This window comes from Leucoraja erinacea, chromosome 4, assembly GCF_028641065.1.
Source record: "Leucoraja erinacea ecotype New England chromosome 4, Leri_hhj_1, whole genome shotgun sequence".
Classification (NCBI taxonomy): domain Eukaryota; kingdom Metazoa; phylum Chordata; class Chondrichthyes; order Rajiformes; family Rajidae; genus Leucoraja; species Leucoraja erinaceus.
Genome location: NC_073380.1, coordinates 32,845,449 through 32,865,198, shown reverse-complemented (window position 1 = coordinate 32,865,198; position 19,750 = coordinate 32,845,449). Strand labels below are relative to the sequence as shown.

The window sequence follows — 19,750 nt, the reverse complement described above, 5'->3', positions numbered from 1 at the left end:
ATAATATTGGAGCTAATGATTGCCCCTATTGTAAGCTCTATTGCCAAAGTTCCTCTTTTGAGTCAATGCCTGCCATATAGAAAACCCGCAGCTGACACCAAGTCTTATCAAGAAAAAAGAGTATCCATCTTAAAATGAATATCTAGAACAAATGTGTTTAGGGTTAAAATCAATGATAATCCTGCAACCCTACTCTATTTATTTTTAATAAATATGTTTGATACAATTCTAATGTTCCATGAAAAGTATGCTCAATCACATCTTTTGTGTACAATTTTTGTAGACCATGTGGGTTTTAGATTGTTTATGTAAGGACAAAATGCCCTTCTGGTGTATGTTGTACTGTGGTTATTGGAATGAGTAAATCTTATCAGATAACCCTGAATACTGCTGAGATTATATGAATCTGTAGTGATTATATACCATACATAACTGTAGTGTTGTAACCTCCCCTACCATCATAGGTCCCTATTTTAAAACAGAAGAAAACCCCACCCACCTACCTCCATGGTTACCGGTGGTTGTGTTATTTCCTTGGTTTATTTGACAAAGGAGGTTCTGGTTTGATATCTCTTGTTCGGGGTTGTGTGGGAGGTTGAGGTTCCCGCATCTTCCAGGGTGGCCGCCCTGGCCATACCCTAAAAAAGGATCCTGCGGGTTATTGATTTCTAGCACTGCCACTGGTATGAGCCACATTATTTATGACGTTGCCTGTGGCCGGTATCATGCTCCAAAATAGGCCCTTGCGCTGGCCTTGATGAGCCCCAGTGTCTTGGCTTTGTCCACTCACGGTTCTTTGTTTGCAAATGGTAGCATTTTTTGGGGTCCCAGTGCTGGCTGAATGGCCGCCTTCCATGTGTAGTTCAGATCATATTGCATATTCTAAACAGAGCTAGTGCGTCTTGATGGTCTTTGGTTACCTACGTTTAGTCCAGGGTGCGGGTGTATTCTATGATGCCTTCCGTCAATCCCTTTAAGGTTCTCTGGATCTTGAGGTCCTGGTTCCTGATGTTCGTCCCCATATGCTGCCAAATGCATTGGTTTACACTGGGCACCCGTAATGCCTCACCGTTGCCAGGTGGCAGATGTCTGGCCAGTGTCTGTAAATTTTTTCCCTGTTGGCGTTTGTGGCCAGACATATAGTAATACTATTGCCATCCTGGATCCAAGTCTACCCATGTTTGACTTGGTTAAAGTAATCAGCCACCATGTCCAGCAGAGTCCCTGCTGTGTTAGGATCATGGGATGCTGTATTACCAGGCTCTGGCCCATCAGGGTCCTGCCTACTCTTTTTTATAGAGTTAGAGATCTCTAGGGTCCCGCACGGGGTACCCATGTGGGGCTTAACTGCTGCCCACTTGTCTTTTGTTCTGCGGACCCCTCTTGCAAGTCAACCCAGAAACTGACCCACAGTGCTCCCCTCTGATGGGGTAGAAACATTGTGCAGCCCTCAAAGAGGTACTGCTGTGGGTTATCACGTTGGAGCAAGGCTCCATACACCGCTTCTTCCACTCCAGCCCTCTCGGCGCTGGTTGCCGGTGGTTTTATGCAAAGTCGGACCCTTCTCAGTCCACTACCCCCGTACTGACGGTACTGGTCCCTTGCGGTCGTTGCAGCCGGTCAACCCCACTCTAACGCCCTCAATTCTGGGCACTCCTACTTATATGGTCCTTAGCTAAGGAACATATAAGACATTAAAACTGATGATAACAGCTATTATAGATTTTATTTAATATATGGTCCCTAGATAAGGGACGTATCAGATATTAAACTGATAAGAACAGATACTACACTAGGTCTTAGCCAAAAGGCCTAGAAGCGATCATTGTAACTAAAACCCTGGTACTCACATACTGGTCCCTTGTAGTAGATTGCAGCCAGACAACTGCCAAGTCCTTTGCTGCTGAAAAATGAATTTTCTCACCGTGCTGGAGCGAAGTTGGGCACAGGTGTTTTCCTCCTCCGGGAATCGATGTGCCCATGCTGCTCCTGCCGTTGCCAGCTCCTGCCGTTGCCAGCTCCTGCCGCAACCTGCGCTCCTGCCGCAACCTGCGCTCCTGCAGCTGTCAGTGCTCCTGCAGCTGCCGGCTGCCACTGCTGCTGCCCATACTCCTGCAGCTGCCCGCACTCCTGCAGCTGCCCGTACTCCTGCAGCTGCCCGTACTCCCGCAGCTGCCGGCTGCCACTGCTGCTGCTGCCGACTGCCGCTGCTGCTGCTGCCGCTGCCGCTCCTCCGCGGTTCTCCCGCCGGCCTTCTGCAGCTTACATGGACCCGGTCCATGTCTGCACCTAGAAGGTAAGTTGAAGGAAACGCAGGGTCTCTTACCTGCTGTTCCCGACTTTCCTTCTCCCGCTGGTGACCGTCGTTCCCTCCGTTGCGGGTTGGAGCCGCTCGGACCAAACCCCGGTGTTCACGGGCCTGGTCCTTCGCGGCAGTTCCGCAGCCGGTAAAACCCGGCTGTTCCTATCCCGGTGCCTACCTTTTGAAGAAGGTTTTCGTCCCCAACGTCCCGTTCCGACTCCATAAGTGCCGCTGCACTCGCTGAGCGTTTCGAGCCCCGGTACCGCTGGTCCGTGCTGTCTGTCCCGCAGCCTCTGCGCTGGCTGCTAGCGACTGGTCCCAAGTCAGTCTCGCTTGAGACTGGCATACGGGACCTCTTTACTTTGCTTCCCGCCCGGCCGAGAGGTGAATTTTGCCGGTGCGGGAGCAAAGTCGGGCACAGGTTGTTCCCCTCCAGGGAACTCGTGCTGTTGCTGCTGCCGGCTGCTCGCCCTCCACGGGTCTCCCCGCCAGCTTTCCGCAGCCACCTAAAAGTAAGTAGTAAAAGAGGGAAACGCAGAGTCTCTTACCTGCTGTTCCCGACTTTCAAATTCTCCCGCTTGGGGAACGCCGTTCCCCCTGTGTGACTCGTTGCAATGCGTGTAGCGATATGACACGCATGCGTGGAAGCGGGGTTCTTCACGAAGTCACTCACGTGACTCCGAAGTAAAACACAGCATAAATGGCGTAAACAGTATTCACACAATGCTTGTGTGGCTTCTGCAGCTATTCTGCAAATCAAATGATCAGTAAACGATGAGTAGAAATTCACCTATCATCCAATTCACCAAGATCTCCTTTGTGGTAAATGTTATTGTTCAAAGCTTCCTCAGTTATACATATTGTTAGTTCATTTGTAAATGTTAAATGTCAACATTCTGAGATTCAGCATATTTGTAAGGTATAGTAAACTATTTTAAGACACTAGTTCTATAATCATTGGTGATATTATATTAATAACATACACCAAATAAATTTTAAAAAGAACCACTCAAATCTTGCTGTAGCTGCAGAATAAAGCAACAAATTCTCAAAACAATTACCTGCATTAACACGATTACATATTTTTTCACCATGTCCTTCCTTTTGAATCTCAATTTGCACTTACAATAGGATGATGTAAGACAAGTGGAATTGAGTGGAACTTGATATATCAGATCATTTCAAGAAAAAAATATCTGCATTTCGGAATTGAACAGATATCCACAGGTATCATTTCCTGCAAACATGTGCTAAATATGATGATTTATTTAGAATTATTTCACTACCTGCTAGATATCTACAGTTAATATCAAGTTTGACAAATGCAAACACTCAAAGAAATGATTAAAACATTGTGCATCAGGATAAGGTAGCATTTATGTAATCACATTCACCACGACAGCATGGTTTTGTGTGTGGGAGATTGTATCTCACAAATTTGATTCCGTTTTTTTAAAGATGTTATCAGGAAGGAAGGTTGATGAGGGCATGGACGTAGTCATAGCATGGACTTAATAAAGGCCTTTGATAAGGACTCCACATGGCAGGCTGCTCTGTAAGGCTAGATTGCATGGCATTCAGGGAGAAGTAGCAAACTGAATGCAGAAATAGCTTCAGGGTGATGGTGTGTTGTTTTTCGACTGGAGGCCTGTGACTAGTGGTATGCCTCAGGAATCAGTGCTGAGCCCATCGCTATTTGTCATCTATGTCAATGATTTGGATGAGAATGTACACGACATTATCAATAAGTTTGCAGATGACACAAAAATAACTGGAACTGTAGACAGTGAAGATTATTATTACGAATTCAACGAGATCTTGATCAACTGGACAAGTGGACTGAGTAATGACTAATGGAGTTTAATTCAGATAAATGTGGGGTGTTACATTTTGGAAAGTCAAATCAGGGCAGGACATTCTTAGTGAATAGTTAGGGCCCTGGTGAGTTTTGTACAGCAGAGGGATGTAGGAGTGGAAGTACAATGTTTCGTGAAAGTGGAATCAGTTAGATAAGGTGGTGAAGGTGGCCTTCATGAGTCAGGGAATTGAGTACAGATGTTGGCACGTCATTGTAAGAAACATAGAAAATAGGTGAGGAGTAGGCCATTTGGCCCTTTGAGCCAGCACCACAATTTAATATGATCACGGCTGATCATCCAAAATCAGTACCTCATTCAGCTTTATCCCCCTTATCCCTGAATTCCATTAGCAGTAAGAACTAATCTAACTCTCTCTTGAAAACATTCAGTGAATTGGCCTCCACTGCTTTCTGTGGCAGAGAATTCCACAGATTTACAACTCTCTTCGAGAAAAAGTTTTTCCACACCTCAGTTCTAAATGGCCTACCCTTTATTCTTAAAACTGTGACCCTTGGTTCTGGGCTCCTGTGACCCTTGGTTCTGGGCTCCCCCCCCCCCCCCCCCAACATCGTGAATTTTTTTCCTGGATCTAGCCTGTCCAATCCCTTAAGAATTTTACAGGGGCGTCACGGTGGCACATGGTAGAGTTGTTGCATAACAGCGCCAGAGACCCGGGTTCGATCCTGACTAAGGGTAGTGTCAGTACGGAGTTTGTACATTCTCCCAGTGACCTACATGGGTTTTCTCCGGGAGGTCCAGTTTCCTCTCACACTCCAAAGACGTACAGGTTTGTACGTTGATTGGCTTTGGTAAAATTGTGAATTGTCCCTAGTATGCGTAGGAAAGTGCTAGTGTGCGAGGATCGCTGCTCGGCGCGGATTCGGTGGGCCACCGGATCTTTTAGTGCGGCCACGGTGGCACAGCAATAGAGCTGCTGCCTTACAGCGCTTGCAGCACCAGATATCCGGGGTCAATCCCGACTACAGGTGCTGTACGGAGTTTTACGTCCTCCCCGTGACAGCTTGGTTTTTCTCCAAGATCTTCGGTTTCCTCCCACATTCCAAAGAAGTACAGGTATGTAGGTTAATTGACTTGGTGTATGTGCAAATTGACCCTAGTATGTGTAGGACAGTGTTGATGGAGGGCCGGAGGGCCTGTTTCCGCGCTGTATCTCTAAACTAAACTATATCTATCTAACTATCTAACTATCTATCTAACTATCTAACTATCTATCTATCTATCTTATTACTAAAACTTTCATCTTGACCACTTCTGGCCTGCGATGTTTTTAAAATTGAGCAAAAACGCTACCCTATAATCGCTAGGATTACTTGCCACCTTACTCACCGTTCTCCTCTGCTCCAAGCGCACCACGTTTTGTTCCGATCGGTGGAAGATTACAAAAGTTATGAAGGTTTAAATAATCGTGAGATCAGCAGATTGGTCTTCTCGCCTGTCTGTCAGTCACCATGAAGGTAAAGTCCCTTCCGGCACCCGCTGAAGAATAAAGTCCCGGAGGCAGGGCTGAGTCTGTGAGCACCTTTTGAAGCCGCCCACCCACAAGCCGCCATCCACGCCCGTCCACAAGCCGCCGAGAATACAGCTGAAGCAGCGGAGTGTGAGCTGTGTTCCGCGGGCGGGGGCGGGCTGTGTTCGCAGGCGGGGTCTGTGAGTGCGACAGGCGCTGGGGACGGGAGCAGCTGGGTGAGTCCGGAGCCGGGTCCTGGAGCCAGGAGTGTAGTTGGTGTCGGAGTTGGTGCTGGAGCCGGGAACCGGTGAGCCCACACCCCCCCCCCCACACCCCGACACCCACCCCCTCCCCACACACCCCCCCCCTCTCCCTACAACCCCCCCTCCCCTACACCCCCCTCCCCCACACACCCGCTCCTCAACACCCCCACTCTCCCCTCCACCACCCTCCCCACACACCCCCCTCCCCCACACTACGCCTACCACCCACACGCCTCCCCCCACATACACCCCCTCCCCCACACACCCTCTCCCACAAACCCCCTCCCCCACGCTCCCCCTAACCACCCACCCACCCCTCCCCCTTCCACATACACCCCCCTCCCCTACCCGCACACCCCCCCTACTCTCACAACCCCACACACCCCCTCATCTACACACACACCCCCCCCCCCCCCCCACACACACTCTCCCCCCCTCCCTCACACAGCCCCCCTCCCCCACACCCAACAGGCCCCGCCTGAAGCCGTCCCCATCCCCCGGCTACAGAACGCTCCAGCCGTTGCGTTGGGGGGAACAGGTGAGTGGTGGAATGTTGCATTGGGGAATGGGTTGCGTTGGGGGACCAGGCCCATGTGACTGGGACCCAACGGGTCCCACTTAGTCTCTATTAGCGTTCCTATAAGATTCCCTTTCATTCTTCTAAATTCCAGTGTATGCAAGCCCAGTCGACCCATTCTTTCATCATATGTCAGTCCCGGCATCCTGGGATTGACCTGGTGAACCTACGTTGCACTCCCTCGATAGCAAGAATATCCTTCCTCAAATTAGGAGACCAAAACTGAACACATTAATCCAGGTACGGTCTCACCAGGACCCTGTACAACTGCAGTACAATCTCCTTGCTCCTTTACTCAAATCCTCTTGCTATAAAGGCCATTTGCTTTCTAGCTGCCTGCTGTGTGTAAATGAGTCGTGCTTACTTTCAGTGACTGATGTACAAGGACATCCAGGTCTCATTGCACCTCCTCTTTCCTAATCTGACACCATTCAGATAATAATCTGCCTTTGTGTTTTTGCCACCAAAGTGGATAACTTCACATTTATTCACATTATACTGCATCTGCCATGCATCTGCCCACTCACCCAACCTATCCAAGTCACCCTGCAGCCTCATAGCATCTTCCTCGAAGCTCACATTGCCACCCAGCTTTGTTTCATCCACAAACTTGGAGATGTTACATTTAACTCCCTCGTCTAAATCATCAATATATATTGTAAATAACTGGTCCCAGCACTGAGCCTTGCGGCACCCCACTGCACTACCTGCCATTCTGAAAATGACCCGTTAATTCCTACTCTTTGCTTCCTGTCTGCTCTAATTTTGCACACGAATCTCTTGTGTGGGACCTTGTCAAAGGCTTTTTGAAAGTCTAGATACACCACATCCACTGGCTCACCCATATCTGTTGTACTAGTTATATCCTCAAAAAATTCCAGAAGATTCGTCAAGCATGCTTAGTCAAGTAAGTCCCTTTGACAAATCCATGCTGACTCTGACTGATCCTGTCACTGCTTTCCAAATTCACTGCTATAACATCTTTAATAATCGACTCAAGCATCTTCCCCACTACTGATGTAAGGATGACTGGTCTTTATTTCCCCGTTTTCTCTCTCCCTCCTTTCTTAAAAAAGTGGGGTTACATTAACTACCCTCCAGTCCACAGCAACTGATCTAGAGTCTATAGAACATTGGAAAATGATCACCAATGTATAATTGTCCAAGATGTTTATGAGGCCACACGTGGGGTATTGTGTCCCATTCTGGTCGCCCTACTATGGCAAAGATACCATTAAGCTTCAAAGAGTGCAGAGAAGATTTACAAAGATATTGCCAGGGTGCGAGGGCCTGAGCTATAGGGAGAGATTGAGCAGGCTAGGAGACTGCACTCTTATTCTCAGTCTTCCCTTGTAAGTCTTGTCAGAAGTGCATGTCTTTGGCTCTGGAGAGACTCCATGCACAACGAACATGCTTCCTGTAGACATTGTTCATCATCAGGCTACTCAGGTTCCTCTAATCCCACTGCATGCACTTATTTATACTCCTCCCAGTATTGCAGCATTCACTCATTCATAGTTATGCAGCATGGAAGTACGCCCGTTAGCCCATCGATTCTGCACTGTAAACACCAGTTTACATTCATCTACACAAATCCTTTTTTTATTATTTACTCCACATTCTCATCAATCCCCACAGATTCCACGACTCACTTACACACAAGGGCAAATTTACAGTTGCTAATTAATCGACAAGCACACGTCTTTAGGATTCCGGAGCAAACCAAACCACCTGATGTAAACACCAACAGTCAGAGGGAGAATGTTTGAACTCTGCATAGATAGTGGCCAGAGGTCAGGATGAAAGACAGGATGCTGCAGTTGTGTGGCAGCAGCTCCACTAACTGCATCATTCAACAAAGTAATTGGAAAATAAACATTGAGCAAGAAATCTTTCCACTCCTCTACGAAATGAAGCAGCTGCTGTAGAAATATTGGGTTAACAGTTTTCGGTGTTTTAGTGCCCACTGGGAAAATTGTTTCCTCAATTATTGCTGGGATTTTAGTCTTATCTAAACAACAAAATGTACAATGTAGTCATTACAGGATTTTACACCTAATGTAATACAAACATGGATGATGGTATTCTTAATGATTACTTCATAAACATACAACAGCATATGAAACCCTGCTGTAATAGCAAGGCCATTCATACGTGCCAAGTACAAGCATGTCAGTCCCTTCTCAGCTTGACATTCTTGGTTTGTTCCCATCACATCGGGGGTGTTTCCTTTTGCTTTGTTTAATGGTTGGCTAGTTTGAACAATGAAATAACAAATGATTCATTTCTCTTGCCGATCCTTTCCAGCGATGGAAATAGGTGACAAGAGACAAAATAATTTCAGCAAACAATGCAGACATTTGCATCCCATCTGTGAAGGTGACTTATACTACATGCAGAACAACCCATTTTGATTAATCACAAGATATTTACTGGCTCAAATCTAATCAAAGATCGTAGGATCATGGGGTTTTACTACTGTACATTGCACAGACATTTATACAGCCACATTAACCCAGTGCTGCTGTGTTTCCTTTATAGAAATAAATTATACCTATTTATTACTTTAAATGGCATTATTAATAATTCAGCATATTGCATTCCCCTCACATCTTTCTGTTTTCCATTCCCCAGCTGGGAATGCAGGCATTTGATCCAATGCAAGAGCTCTGTTGGTGCCTGTCTTGAGTCAAAAAAATGCAGTTGATGCTGAGTATTCATAGAGTTAATTCTGTGTAAAATGGAAATGAAGCAAGGTCTAATCCTAGATTATAAACCAAATCATCAAATCTTGACCTATGACAACTTACACCATGTCCTCAATTATCCCTTCAAAGCTGATAAAGGATCATGAAAACTCACCTATTATTCAGAAAATTAAGTGCCCGTGGTTGTCTGCTTTCACTTCATGAACAGACCATTACATTGAATAGGTAACATTGTGACAAATATTTAGATAGGCTTTTTGTCATATTCTAATTTAATGCACCTAATTGTACCCTCCACGCTCTGTCATTTGGTCAAAATCTGTATTCTTCACAGTATTTCCGCGGGGTAAAAAAAGACGCAACTCAACTATCCAGGGTAAAATTAACTTAATGCTCCGGGTCCATGAATTCACATCAGAGAGACGTTTCGCTATCATGGAGACGCGAGGGTCATCGTTTAGATCAGCAGCGGTAGGCTTAACACTATTAAACACCATGTCAAAGATTGTGTGTAGCAAAGGAGAAAATCTAACGCTAATTCAACTTACGATGCTCACTTAGTAAAGAAATAGGGCTCAATTTTCAGCCTTTTACAAACAAGAGATCATTCTGATGCCATTAAGTGTCAAGAAATACAAAGTGACATGCATGCAGCCTCATGAGAACACTCCAGTATATCCCAAAGAAACTGCCACTTCTCATGTAGATTATATCCTACTTGGAAATCTGTCCTCTAAATATAAATGAAGTGCTTATTAAAAAATATGCACTTCTCTTTTTCATATAGTTACCTTCTACTTTGAAGTTACAATTACAGCAATTTGCAAAATAAAATATTTTGAAATATCTGAACTTCTGCCAATGTGAAAAAACATTAATCTGATCCGTATGGAAGAATTTTGCAACTGATTATCCCGACGTAACCTCTGTTCTGTCTTGTGTGCTGAACCTTATCTTTCCCCGTCCTGTAAACACGTCAACCCAATTGCATGTTGTGATTGGTATCTTGTATTGATACCATCTGAAACCAACAGAGAAGTGGCTGAGAGAGGGAACTTGCCGTGATCATACAGAAACGTCACCTCTAAGAGATGTTAATGATTCAGATGTGCATTGTTCACATTTCCCACAGGAAATATTGCAGAGCATTCAAAGAATGACTTGGGAGTTGAACAAACACACCTGGGTTTCCTGTCCGAAGAAGGGTCTGCCCCAAAATGTCATCATTCCATGTTCTCCATAGAGGCTGCCTAATCTGCTTCGTGACTCCAGCACTTTGTGTCCTATCTTGGTTTCCTGACTGATTTCTACTGCTGAGGCAAGGCCCGTTCTGGATTACTGACTGAAGCCAGAGACATGATAGGGTCTTCTACAAGGTCCCGATTGTTCCTGATGTTGGGGAAGTCCAGAACAAGGGGTCACAGTTTAAGGATAAGGAGGAAATCTTTTAGGACCGAGATGAGGAAAACATTTTTCACACAGAGAGTGGTGAATCTCTGGAATTCTCTGCCACAGGAAGTAGTTGAGGACAGTTTGTTGGCTATATTTAAGATGTGGTCCATGTGGCTAAAGGGATCAGGGGGTATGGAGAGAAGGCAGGTACAGGATACAGAGTTGGATGATCAGCCATGATCATATTGAATGGCGGTGCAGGCTCGAAGGGCCGAATGGCCTACTCCTGCACCTATTTTCTATGTTTTTATGTCCAAAAAGGGTCTCTAATGATTTTGTAATGCTGCCAAAGATCCACTGTCATTCCCTTCTCGAAGATGCCTGAAGCTGGTGCCACTCTGGTACCTTGTTTCTGGTAGGTCAATCAAAGGTCAAGCAGATAGACACCTTACTGGGAAAGGGAAAGATAAGTCTTCTCAATTTCGGGAAAATGTAGCCCTTCTATCTATATTCAAAAGGTTAAAAGTTAAAATTTATATATGTATTATTAATTAGTAGCACTAATTGTTGCAATGAAATATAATTAATTAATAGTAATTAGGTTGTAAGATGTCATGTATTTTAATTAATTTTGGCGAGGTTGAACTTTGGACAGCAGCTCTAAATCCCAAATTGTAGCAGCTGTGCCTTATGCTCTGTGGAATTGAATTTGGGTATGTTTTAATACACAGCAATAACTTTTTTTCAGCATTTAACATTAACAATGATGAATTTCAAGGTGCACCTCTAAGTTTGTATTTTGAACAGACATATTTTCTCCACCAAATAACAAATGCAGCCTAATATCTCAAGATTACGAAGATAATTGGAGCTGTGTAATGCAATTCGGAAAATATATATCAGCATTTCATGGCATTTATTATTATAAAACAATCGACAAGAAAACTCATCAATTGAAATTAAAATGATCTTATATTACCTTATAGTTCAAGTGGGAAAATCACTTTTCAAAAACAACAATGTTGGTCATTTTATTCAGCCCAAAAGTCATCTGATCTGATAAAAGAGATAAATGATAAATCTTTGCTATTCCTATTAGATGATGTGACCAAAAAGTACTATTTATATTACATGATTCTCCCTAATATGCTCAAGAAAGAACTGCAGATGCTGGAAAAATCCAAGGTAGACAAAAATAATGGGAGAAACTCAGCAGGTGAGGCAGCATCTATGGAACGAAGGAATAGGCAACGTTTCGGGTCAAGACCCTTCTTCAGATTGACAAAGGGTCTCGACCTGAAACGTCGCCTATTCCATGACTCAGCTCCATAACAGAAATAGCACTTTTATGTCACACTACCTAATATGACATAGTTATATCGCAGTGCAAGTAGTAATTAGATATTTATGTCAATCAAATTGGGGCCCTACCACAGGTATCAAACTCAGTAAAAAGTATAAGAGACTTTGCAAGTGAAGTTAACTTACTGGAACTACGAGGAGGAAGTGTCCTCCCATGATTTGGGCTCGTCAAGTGTTCACAAGACTTTCTTCCAAAGCTTATCTTAATACCATAGATTGGAAGCTGGTTTCCATAAAAGTCAATCAGTGGCTCTTCACATCTGATAGGCAGGACGGAGGACCAGCAGTACCTAACCCACCCTAACATATCCCAGCATGTTGCCCAAGCAAAAGTCACATTATCGTTAATAAAAAGATTCAATGCCAAAGTTGTGTGCATATGAGTAATGTGGGAGAGATTATAGATAATAATGCTTCACCACTGATCAACTCCCATCCTCATTCAAATAATAGAATTAGCACTTTATTCATTAATATCCAAAGGGAGTGTCTTAGGTCACAGTGAACGCAAAACAAACTGTGTCTCTGCAGCACTAAGAAATGTACAGTGCATTCAGAAAGTATTTAGACCCCTTCACCTTTTCCACATTTTGTTACATTAAGGCCTTATTCTAAAATTGATTAAATTCATTTTGTTTTATCTTCAATCTACACAGAATACCCCATAATTGTCCCAGGGCTCGCAGATAGGAGCTGTAGCTGGTCCATGACTCGGCTCCATACAACAGCATGGCTCTGTAGACCAGCCGTTTTGTTTGAGCCTTTAGGTCTCGGTCTTCAAAGACTCTTTTCCTGAGTGCTCCGCTGGCAATGGTTGACCTCAGAGTCGATGTCAGCTTTTGAGGAAAGAATGCTGCCAAGGTAGGGGAAGTGGTCAACATTTTCAAGAGTGGTGTCGTCCACTTTTATAGTTGGCTGGGTAGACGGCTGGTTGGGTGGAGATTGATGTAGGACCTGTGTCTTCTTGAGATTTAAGGCTAGGCCCATAGCTCTGTATGCCTTGGCAAAGGCATTCAGGATGCCCTGGAGGTCTTCTGCAGAGTGTACTGCAATGGCACAGTCGTCCATGTACTGAAGCTCCATGATGGCGGTGTAACTGACTTTGCTCTTGCTATCTTCCTATTAAGGTTGAAGAGCCCACCGTCAGTTCTGTAGAAGATTGGAATCCCCTGTGGCAGCGCTTCACCAATGAGGTGAAGTATGGCAGCAATGAAGACGACAAACAGGGTGGGTGCGATGATGCATCCCTGTTTGACCCCCGTTTCCACAGTGAAGGGCTCAAAACAGAGCTGCAGTTGCTGAGCACTGTGACCGATATACCATCATGTAGAAGCCTCAAGATTCTGATGCACTTGTAATGGCAACCGTACCTTGATAGTATGCTCCAAAGAGCCTGGCGGTCTACCGAGTCAAAAGCCTTTGTCAGGTATATGAAGGCCAAGGCTACCATTGTTCACGGCATTTTTCCAGGAGTTGGCTTGCGGTGAATATCATGTCTGCTGCTCTGGAAAAATATCATCAAAGATCCTTACGAAAGATTCTGAGGATCAGCTGGGAGGGCAAACACACCAACATCAGTGTTTTGGGACAAGCCAACATAACCAGATAAACCACCACAATAATGCAGCAACAATTTCGATGGACTGGCCATGTCATCCACATTTCCAACATACACCTCCATAAACAAATCCTGTACTCTCAATTGAAGGAAGAAACACTTCAAGGACAACATCAAGAACAGTCTGAAGAAATTCCACATCACAACTGGGAGCACATTGCACTAGACAGGCTCTCCTGGAGGAAATCCGTGCAGGAAGGAGCTGCAAGTAACGAAATGTAAGTATGCCGTGTCGCAGAGACAAAGCGACAGCACCGTATGGAGAGAGAGAAGGGGGCTCAACAACAAACACCGCCAGTCTCCACTGTCCACGTTGCACCAAGGTGAGCAGATCGGCCTCGACAGACATCTGCAGACCCACAAATAGACAACCCAATGGAGAGGAGAGGACAGTCGCACTCATTTTGAGTGACCGCCGATGATGATAACTCCATAATAAAAAAGCAAATACAAGTGTTTAGAAATGTTTGCAAAGTAATTAAAAAGAAATAACTGAAATATCACATTTACATAAGTATTGAGACCCTTTACTCAGTACTTTGTTGAGGCACATTTGGCCGCGATTACAGCCTCAAGTCATCTTGGGTATGACGCTACAAGCTTGGCACACCTGTATTTGGGTAATTTCTCCCATTCTTCTCTGCAGATCCTCTCAAGCTCTGTCAGGTTGGATGGGGAGCGTCGATGCACAGCTATTTTTAGGTCCCTCCAAAGTGTTCGATCGTGTTCAAGTTCCGGCTCTGGCTGGGCCACTTAAGGACATTCACAGATTGTCATGAAGCCACTCCTGCATTGTCTTAGCTGTGGGCTTAGGGTCGTTGTCCTGTTGGAAGGTGAACCTCTGCCCCAGTTTGAGATCCAGAACACTCTGGAGCAAGTTTTCATCAAGGATCTCTCTGTACTTTGCTCCATTCCTCTTTCCCTTGATCCTGACTCGTTTCCAAGTTCCTGCCGCTGAAAAACATCCCCACAGCATGATGCTGCCACAACCATACTTCACCGTAGGTATGGTATTGGCTAGGTGATGAGCGGTGCCAGTTATCCTCCAGATATGACGCTAGGCATTCAGGCCAAATAGTTCAATCTTGGTTTCATCAGACCAGAGAATTTTGTTTCTCATTCATTTTGGCAAACTCCAAGCGTGCTGCCATGTGCCTTTTACTGAGGAGTGGCTTCCATCTGGCCACTCTACTATAAAGGCCTGATTGATGGAGTGCTGCAGACATAGTTCTCCTATCTCCACAGAGGAACTCTAGAGCTCTGTCAGAGTGACCATCGGGTTCTTGGTCACCTCCCTGACCAAGGCCCTTCTCCCCCGATTGCTCAGTTTGGCCAAGCGGACAGCTCTATGAAGAGTCCTGGTGGTTCCAAAGTTCTTCCATTTAAGAATGACGGAGGCCACTGTTCTCTTCAGGACCTGCAATGCTGCAGAAATTGTTTTATACCCTTCCCCAGATCTGTGGCTTGACACAATTCTGTTTCGGAGGTCTACAGACAATTCCTTCATCCTCAAGGCTTTGTTTCTGCATGCATTTGAAAAAAAAAGTTCCTTCCAACATACAAAAATTCCAGTGACACCATGATCAAATAAAATGCAAACCTTACCCTTCTTTCCTTTATACCAGTACCATTTATAAGATTGTTCTTTCATCCAAAACTTTAAAGAAACTAATTTAGGTTCTGATAGCAAGAAGAGTAAGCAGTTCCAGCTTAGATAAATGAAACGCTGCATCCCAATTGATCAAAATTTGTTGAAAAATCTTTTAACACGACATCAACCAAAGTCTGAACTATAACAGCCTATTGCACTTTATCTGTTTACTTATGTATATATATATGGTCTATGCAATATAGACACACTGAACTGCTCTGTATTTATGCATACAATATTCTGTTGTGCTGCAACAAGCAAGAATTTCATTGTCCTATCTGGGACACATGACAATAATACTCTCTTGACTCTTTTAAAAGACAATTGGACTTGTACGTGTATAGGACACGACAAAGTGCAGCTGCCCATCAAATAAAGTTCTATCAGAATAGAGACTTCACTGCAGTGAAGGCAAAGATCGAGGAAAGTATGAATTAAAGCGAATATACCTGAGAAATCATTAATTTTGGTGGAAAGAAGCTTTAACCTCTGGTTTCCTCCCACAATCCAAAGACGTATAGGTTTGGTAGGTTAATTGGCTTGGTATAATTGTAAATTGTTGCTTGTCGGATAATGCTAGTGGACGGGAATCGCTGGGACGAAGGGCCTGTTTCCGCGCTGTATCTCTAAATTAAACTAAAGAATCAATATGACAGGTTGATAATATTAAACCTTTAAAAGTTCATTAGCAACAATGTCAGTGATGAAATGAAGGTTGGGTATATAAAAAAATATTTATATCTCATATTTTCCTATGACAAGGAAGGAGGCCATTTGGCCCTTTTAGGCTATGATGGCTCTTTGAGCATTCCTATTAGTCCCATTTCCAAACTTGTTTCCCTGTAACTATTCTCTCATACTCATGCCCATCAACTCCTCTTCAATTCTCCTGCCATCACTTACACCGGGGATTATTTATGGTACCTAATTAACCACCAAACCACTCCATTAGTCAAAGCAAGGATCCAAGGTTGACTTACAAATTCTGAAGACACCTTTATACTGCCACTCATATGGTATAAATTTATGAAACTTAATTTTGATGCCACATTAACATTATATCGGGCAACTAATTCAGCAACAGAATCATAGACCTTTGAAAAACTTTGACAGGATAACAGTTTCAAAATGTAAATATCTGGAAATAGATCATAAACTGCAGAAAGTTCAATTCCAATTTCAAAGAGTTAAAAAGTCAGTGAAAGTGTAACCTACTTTCCCATGTCAAGGACACAGAATTTGGACAGAAAGGTGATGCAGAAATAACCTTTTGTTTAAGAAGTCGCAGTATAAATTATTACTTGGATGATAAATGGCACTGTAAGGTACCAGGGTATCCACCCCCTCCTTTTCATCTCTCACTTCAGACAAGGCAATAGCACCTTGCACCAATAAATCAGCTCTGATTTGAGTTGTAGATGAATTATTTGTGCAAATATGAAGGTATGATTTATGAGCAGGTGGCTCTGTATCATCTGATAGTTTGTTCTCTGATGCATTTTGGACTGAGCTATTTGGCTTACCAAATTGCCAGAAATGCTTTACAAGAGCAATGAGTTACTTAATACGGTAATGCAATCACATTAAATAAACCTAAATTACAATTCATTTTACAAAGCAAATAGCAAAAGCAAAATGTTGAGGTACCAACACTGCACTACCAACAGAGCACTATGATTTGATACAGTGATGCACAGCATATTTTATTACCAGAGTATTCTTCAGCAATCTCCCACATACTTGAGCAGCCAAACTTGAAAATGAAACCTTGGAACTACTTAGAGGCAGAGTTAATTGCAAGGTCAGAAATAGTAATGAGAAGTGCAGCTGGATTGAGGGAATGAAGGTGTCTGCAGCTGGGGAGCAGCCAGGACTCAGTGGAGAAAATCAGTTTGAGAAATCTTAACTTGTGAAAGAAATCATGAGATCTTCTTGGTATTTCCTCAGATTAGCCATTGAGGAATTAATTAAATTTAAAATTTAAATGAAGTGATCTGATTAGTCCCTGTTCCTCACTGGTTTCTCAGTGATATTTGCCATTTCAGACAGAATGCTTTAGACATCTTTACAATTTAGTCTGATATCTAAATATTACTTTTAGAGAGAACCTTGCATTTATGGCAGAAACGTTGACGTGTGCCTGCAAGGAAATGGATGAATGGCATAATATCATGTGACACCCTTAAGCATAAGTTTCAGATGCAAAACCTTTGAAAGACTCATGCCTAAAGATATGTATGACAAAAGAAAATGTTTCATATCTCTGCAGAAATGTCAAAGAAATAAAAATGTTTTTTATACTCTGGCCTGGATTTTGCAGACACTATTGCAGACACTATTGGCTGAACCACATTGACCTGACAGGTACTACCTTATCATTCCTTCACAATGTCTGCAGCAGTAAAGGTAATCTTTCTGTTTAAGACCATTTCTGGAGCCGAATAACGGGATTCTGGCTAATCCCTCTTAGGAGGGACCCTCATGATTGTGACAGAGACAACATGGGCAGGTCAGAACAAGAAAAAAGAACATCGAAAAATTACCAGCAAACTTCACCTGATAGCAAGCCAAACTTGTCAAGCTTTTCTGATGATTCTGAATGTCAGTCATATTCAGAATTACATCAAAAAAATATTAATAAAAGAGACCAATTAAACATAATTTAAAAAATAAAACTATGTTTCTGCACTTTTAAATGAATATTATTATATTATTGTGTTGGGTTATATTATTCCTGAGAAATGTCTGTTGGCTGATTTCTCTGTGTCAGAAATGTCTGTTTTCTGGAGCTACACATATTGTATAGTTTTCTGGAGCTACACGCCGATGACACCCAGATCTACCTCGGCACCAAATCCCCCCACAAGCCCCCCCTCTCCCATATCAACTCCTGTTTGTCAGCTATAAAAACCTGGATGCAACATAACTTCCTCAAACTCAACAGCGATAAGACAGAATTCCTCCTCATAGGCTCCAAAGCCACACTCAGCAAAATCAATAACCCCACTCTCACCATCGGCGGCACCACTGTCTCCCCATCTCCCAAGGCCCGCAACCTTGGCGTGATCTTTGATTCCACCCTCTCCCTTGAGCCTCACATCCGCCATGTCATTAAAACCTCCTTCTTTCATCTCGGCAACATCGCCAAACTCAGACCCTCTCTCACACCTCCCGCTGCTGAAAGACTCATCCATGCCTTCATCTCCTCCCGACTGGACTACTGCAACTCACTTCTCCTTGGCATCAGCTCCACCTACATCAACCGACTCCAACTGGTCCAGAACGCAGCCGCCCGACTCATCACCCACACCAAATCCTGGCATCACATCACTCCAGTCCTCAAACAACTTCACTGGCTTCCCATCTCCCACCGGATCACCTACAAAATCCTGATCCTCACCTACAAAGCCCTCCACCATCTGGCACCCCCATATCTCATTGACCTCCTCTCCCCCTACCAACCCTCATGGTCCCTCAGATCCACATCACGGTCTCCTCTCCATCCACGTCCAACCACCGTAGTTTTGGGGACAGAGCCTTCTCCAGGACAGCTCCCAGGCTCTGGAACTCCCTCCCCCAACTGATCCGCAATTCCGTGTCTCTCACCATCTTCCAGTCCCACCTCAAGACCCATCTCTTCACCTCTGCCTATCCTTAGCCCCACGTCCCCCTCCCTTTTCATCTGTGCATTAATTGCCTCATATTGTGTTTTGAATTGTATTCTGTCTTTACTCTGTGTACTAGTCATGTCTCTACTATTTATTTCATTCCCCTTACATGTTTTTCCTCTACCTGCTAAATTTTTGTAAGGTGTCCTTGAGACTCTTGAAAGGCGCCCATAAATAAAATGTATTATTATCATTATTATTATTATAGTATCACTCTATGTACACTAGCCATGTCTTTCATTTCATCGAATAGATATCCTCAATACCCATAATTAAACTAATGAAATATACACCGTACCATTAATAACATCCATGAAACATTATATTACTATTACTAGCTTGAAAAATGCTTAGTGATTTTACAGATAAATTTGCGCATTAGATTTCCATAAGACAGGTCACTGGTAAACAAATGAAACCTGTAATGGCAAATAATTATTTATCTTTCTTCCTTGACCCATTAAGGCTCCATTGAAATAATTGGCCTGCCAGATTCCAAGAGTCAAGAGTGTTTAATTGTCAAATGTACTGAAAATGGAACAATTAAATTCTTATCATAAAGTAAAACCGTAATACAAAAAAAGTGAAGTGTGTTGTGCAACCAAAAAGACACAGTCAATGATTCAATGTCACATTATTGTCACATGTACCTAGGTATGGTGAAATTCCAATTTTGCATACAGTTCATTAAAAAAATCTTACTCCACATAAGCACCATCATTCTTAAGTACAAGAGTGTAGGAATAGTAGATTGTACTGAGACAGTACACAAGAGTCTCCACGTTTCCAGAACCATTTTATATAATTCAAGGGCAGCACAGTGGCACAGTGGTAGAGTTGATACAGTGCCAGGGACCCAAGTTCGACCCAAGTTGGCTCAGG

The 19,750-nt window shown here is 43.6% G+C and overlaps 1 protein-coding gene and 1 pseudogene across 1 annotated transcript in view; both read right to left on the bottom strand.

Annotated features, from left to right (window-relative positions):
- The window catches only part of LOC129696256 (cytochrome P450 7B1), a 216,325-nt gene that overhangs the window by 50,720 nt on the left and 145,855 nt on the right, over positions 1-19,750 (bottom strand).
- On the bottom strand, positions 1,656-1,823 carry LOC129696792 (U2 spliceosomal RNA; annotated as a pseudogene).